Here is a 6,071-nt window from a genome sequence, read left to right as displayed (position 1 = left end):
AAGCTTTGTATGATACTTATATGAGCGTATAACTTTTATAATATCATATTTATACCTTCATATCAATTTAAACGTATATGAACCATTTTGGATGTAGCCCATCAAAATAACTCAACGTCTTCCACGCGAGCGACATGAATCGAGCGCACCCAGTTTGCTGGCGCGATGTTTTGACTTTTGAGCAGTGATGTTTGATAGATACGTATTCGAGAAACTGTTGCCCAATAACTCTGATAGATAAGTATTCGGCAAACTATTGACCAATAACTCTGTGTAGGTAAGCATCATCTGTTATAATTTGTATAACTAAATCATGTATGCATGTAACGTTAGTTAACGTCAGCAGCTGCGAAATTCAGCCTGGGTTCACGTGCTACTCTGTACTAGGAAACTCGGAAATGTTCGACTTGCTAAATGCTTGAACTGAATCCCCCAAAAACATTTCCACTGAATCCCCCAAAAACATTTCCACTGCATTTCAGCCCTGCCACAAAGGGACCAGCTGACATCATGTCAGTGATTCTCTCGTCAACACAGGTGTGACTGTTGACGAGGACAAGGCTAGGGGTCACTCTGTCATGCTGACCTAGTTCGAATAACAGACTGGAAGCTTCAAAAGGAGGGTGGTGCTTGGAATCATTGTTCTTCCTCTGTCAATCCTGGTTACCTGCAAGGAAACACGTGCCGTCTTCATTGCTTTGCACAAAAAGGGCTTCACAGGCAAGGATATTGCTGCCAGTAAGAATGCACCTAAATCAACCATTTATCGGATCATCAAGAACTTCAAGGAAAGCGGTTCAATGGTTGTGAAGAAGAAGAAGAAAGTCCAGCACTGTTACGGATACAAGTGTTCTGTGTGTATCCTGTGTATTTCTTTTCTCTCCTGCTCCCCTACTCACAGGTGACAATAATCATTCCCCAATCAGTCATCAATCAGTCGCTAATCGGAAGACACCTGCTCCTTTTCCCTTACCCAATCACAGTCCCTTTCCCTTGGTTTAAAACCCCTGTCAGTTGTTGTCTCCCCAGCTCAATCTCTTTGTAACATGCTTTCTGTCTGTAGATCGCTTGTGTGTTTTGCAGCTACATGTCACTTTGTCCCCACCTGTTAGTATTGTTTTGGTTATGGTGTTTGAGTGTTTGTTTGATGGTGGGAAAAGGGGGTAACCAGACAAGTCGCCCTTGGGCTACACTACCCGTAGTTAAACATTGTTAAAAACACTAGTTAGAACTGGGTGGACCACCCCCTGTATTTTTGGTTAGTTAGCTGTTTGTGAAGTAGGCTAGTCTAGCTTAGGGGTGTTTTTGAATTATTATTCTTTCATTCCTTGGGTCCCGCTCAGCCCCTTTTCCTGCTTCCCCCCCCCCATTTACCGTGTGTTTATAAATAAACATTTAGTGTTTGACGGTAATTAAGTTGTCTGTGTTATTTGTTCTCACTGTTACGTTTTCACTACTATAATTTGCATGAGTTGTGTTACGGGTCCCATTACCATCCCCCCTAGACTGTCGGGCCAAAGGGATTCGTAACAAGCACGCTCCAGGACCGTCTCCTAAAGTTGATTCAGCTGCGGGATCGGGGCACCACCAGTACAGAGCTTGCTCAGGAATGGCAGCAGGCAGGTGTGAGTTTATCTGCATGCACAGTGAGGTGAAGACTTTTGGAGGATGGCCTGGTGTCGAAGGGCAGCAAAGAAGCCACTTCTCTCCAGGAAAAACATCAGGGACAGACTGATATTCTGCAAAAGGTATAGGGATTGGACTGCTGAAGACTGGGGTAAAGTCATTTTCTCTGATGAATCCCCTTTTCGATTGTTTGGGGCATCCGGGAAAAAAGCTTGTCCGGAGAAGACAAGGTGAGCACTACCATCAGTCCTGTGTCATGCCAACAGTAAAGCATCCTGAGACCATTCATGTGTGGGGTTGCTTCTCAGCCAAGGGAGTGGGCTCATTCACAATTTTGCCTAAGAACACAGCCATGAATAAAGAATGGTACCAACACATCCTCCGAGAGCAACTTCTCCCAACCATCCAGGAACAGTTTGGTGACGAACAAGGCCTTTTCCAGCATGATGGAGCACCTTTCCATAAGGCAAAAGTGATAACTAAGTGGCTCGGGGAACAAAACATCGATATTTTGGGTCCATGGCCAGGAAACTCCCCAGACCTTAATCACATTGAGAACTTGTGGTCAATCCTCAAGAGGCGGGTGGACAAACAAAAACCCACACATTCTGACAAACTCCAAGCATTGATTATGCAAGAATGGGCTGCCATTAGTCAGGATGTGGCCCAGAAGTTAATTGACAGCATGCCAGGGCGGATTGCAGAGTTATTGAAAAGAAGGGTCAACACTGCAAATATTGACTCTTTGCATCAACTTCATGTAATTGTCAATAAAAGCCTTTGACACTTATGAAATGCTTGTAATTATACTTCAGTATTCCATAGTAACATCTGACAAAAATATCTAAAGACACTGAAGCAGCAAACTTTGTGAAAATCTATTTTTGTGTCATTCTCAAAACTTTTGGCCACGACGGTACAACTTTTACAAGTCGAACATTTCCGAGTTTTCTTGTTCTGACTATCACTTGAACGTGGCAATAATACCACAATGACACAAGACTGTCCCAGCCAACACATGAAACTACTTTCCTTCCGCGGTGATATTCTCACATTTCAATACTAACGCTAAATTCCCAGAGATGGCGAAAGTCGAAGAGGATCAGAACTGGCATTTCAACGGATGACTGCACTTACTCAAATGGGAATGTTGGTAATTTGGCTGTTATCAACAGAAAGAGTTAATCAGATGTTGATATGGTGGCATTCATCTTTGCCCTACATGTGGGAAACAGTGACTTCACCATGCATTTTACTGATAGGTAGGGGGATGTCTTCAAGTACAGGCTTCTCACTTTGAGCAGGTCAAATAGATAAGAGCCACATATGGAGTTTAAACTACCATACCGGATGAAAGATAATGTTAATGTTGTCTTGCAGGGCCCTACTGTAATTTGGAGCCATGAAGGTGTTGTCTTTTACATTGCTCTACAAGCAGGTGAAGTTAGACAAATGCCTATCAAGCTGTCTCTGAACTTTATTGGTGAGGATCCCCTCAACAAAAGGAAAATATTCATACTAGATTCCCAAACACTATCCAAAGAATGCCTGAATGATCAGTTGGACTCTCCAGGGAGGAGCAAAACCCTGGGGTATTTTGTAGAGGAAGGACAAGTATTTAACGGTGCTCTGATCTTACCTAATGCCTATTTTTCCATCACACCGTGTATATTTGTGATCTCAGCTGAGAGGTGAACAGTGTGTCGAAATCAACTGTGGTGGCAGCGACCAGTAAAAAGCAGTTGATGTATTTGAAAGGTATGCCAGGTTTCCTTTGAAGAACCTCACCACATTCAGATGGTCAACACTGGACGGAATGGATGAATGTTGGTATGCTGCTGGTATGTGACCAGCAGCATACCACCCTGCATACCACTGCTGGCTTGCTTCTGAAGCTAAGCAGGGTTGGTCCTGGTCAGTCCCTGGATGGGAGATCAGATGCTGCTGGAAGTGGTGTTGGAGGGCCAGTAGGAGGCACTCTTTCCTCTGGTCTAAAAAAATAAATAATATCCCAATGCCCCAGGACACTGCCCTGTGTAGGGTGCCATCTTTCGGATGGGACGTTACACGGGTGTCCTGACTCTCTGAGGTCATTAAAGATCCCATGGCACTTATCGTAAGAGTAGGGGTGTTAACCCCGGTGTCCTGGCTAAATTCCCAATCTGGCCCTCAAACCATCATGGTCACCTAATAATCCCCAGTTTACAATTGGCTCATTCATCCCCCTCCTCTCCCCTGTAACTATTCCCCAGGTCGTTGCTGCAAATGAGAACGTGTTCTCAGTCAACTTACCTGGTAAAATAACAGATAAATAAAATGTTTGCCATCTCTTTCAACCATGGACATGTCTGTGCGGTATGGAAAGATACTTTTCAGGTATTAGAATGCTATTTTGTGAGATCATCATGCTCATTGCTTACTGTGTAAAACTGTATAATTCTCATGGCCCTGCTCTGTCTCCCTCATGTTGGTCAGGTGTGAGCTCCCTCCATGTGGATGACGTTGTGGGCTGTGGAACAGATCAGATACAGCTGGTCTTTGGAAGCCAGAGCACTCCTGTGGGCCCAGTGGATCAATACCTCATCACAGATCTCTGTGGGACAACCTATTCTGAGAGACGCTGTACTATTTTGCTGTTCTTTACCAGTCTTATAACACCCTACTTATAACCCAGTTCTGATGTGTGAAGATTGTTGTATGTTTCAGCATGGACAGGAGAGCAGTGAAGGACGGAACACATCTGACACAGCTCAGGAGAACTACCTCCTAACTGTCAAAACTCTACAGGCCAGACTACAGGTATATTGTTACATTAAAGAGAGCAGCATCAAAGCTGTTATTGGTATTTGGGTACTAATGAGGACGTGCCAATTATTAAACGGTTGTAATGTTTGGAGTCTATTGTCCAGATGCAACAATATTCCAGTTTATCCAACATGTTGTTGTTGATACCCCCCCCCCGATGTGTTTCTATAGAGTGTCCTGACCTTGCTCCAGGTTCTTCAGAGAGATGTACGGGTGAAGGAGAGAGTTCTACGCCAGTCAGTCCAAGCCCTTACAGAAGAGGTCTCAGGAAGAGAACACATTCTCACCCAGACAGAGCAGGTGATTGTCAATCGCAGAGTCACGCTTATCTTTCTTACATTATCATGATCTTTCTTACCATTCAATACATGCCATTTAGATGTACAGTTGAAGACTCGTTTTTCAACCACTCCACAAATTTCTTGTTAACAACCTATAGCTTTGGCAAGTCGGTTAGGACATCTACTTTGTGCATGACACAAGTCATTTTTCCAACAATTGTTTACAGACAGATTATTTCACTGATAATTCACTGTATCACAATCCCAGTGGGTCAGAAGTTTAGATACCACTAAGTTGACTGTGCCTTTAAACAGCTTGGAAAAGTCCAGAAAATTATGTCATGGCTTTGGAAGCTTCTGATAGGCTAGGGCTTTTGCTGTCAATTAGGCTATGTCAGTCTACCATCCCCCATAGTACAAAAGTCGATCTATTCTGTGCAATAAATAAATATTCCAAACATAGTCTGGGACACTTGTGGGGTGCAATAGATCCCAAATTAATACAAACACTAGCATAAAAAAAAAACGTTTTTACCCAATGTGGAAAGATACTTTTCAGGTATTAGAATGCTATTTTGTGAGATCATCATGCAGATCAGAAAGTTTAGCTTAAAATGTTGATAAACTATTAGGCTATTTCTTCAAGCAGCAATGTGCACATGGCAGTAGGCTATAAGCGTGCATGTTCCATTAGCGGGAAAACACCATTATCAAAAGTGACCACAAATGTGATTATGCTTTTATTATAAAGGTGCATTTTTATGGTGAAAATGATCTTCCCCAAACTTGAAACTCACGCGCGGCTTTTGTATGCCAGTTAGGATCTAAAACCCTTGTAAAGCGGATTAATGTGCTTAATTTTAATAAGTTATTTGGCCACTTTAGTTGTGATACAAACCTTACCAAAACATATAGGCCTATGGTCTAGGCTACATGAGGTGTGTGACTATGATTAGAAAATGTCGCAAAAAAAAAGCAGTTTCTTATGCTGGGCATCATTCATCATTGTGCCTGCAGCACAAATTCCAAAAAGTTCTGGGACACTGAAGTCCATGGAGAATAAGAGCACCTCCTCCCAGCTGCCCACTGCACTGAGGCTAGGAAACACTGTCACCACCGATAAATCCACGATAATTGAGAATTTCAATAAGCATTTTTCTACAGCTGGCCATGCTTTCCACCTGGCCATCCCTACAGCCCTGCACCCCCCACAGCAACTTGCCCAAGCCTCCCCGATTTCTCCTTCACCCAAATCCAGATTGCTGATGTTCTGAAAGAGCTGCAAAATCTGGACCCCTACAAATCAGCAGGACTAGACAATCTGGACCCTCTCTTTCTAAAATTATCAGACGAAATTGT

This window comes from Salvelinus namaycush, chromosome 13 (assembly GCF_016432855.1).
Source record: "Salvelinus namaycush isolate Seneca chromosome 13, SaNama_1.0, whole genome shotgun sequence".
NCBI lineage: Eukaryota > Metazoa > Chordata > Actinopteri > Salmoniformes > Salmonidae > Salvelinus > Salvelinus namaycush.
This window is presented reverse-complemented; position numbering follows the sequence as displayed.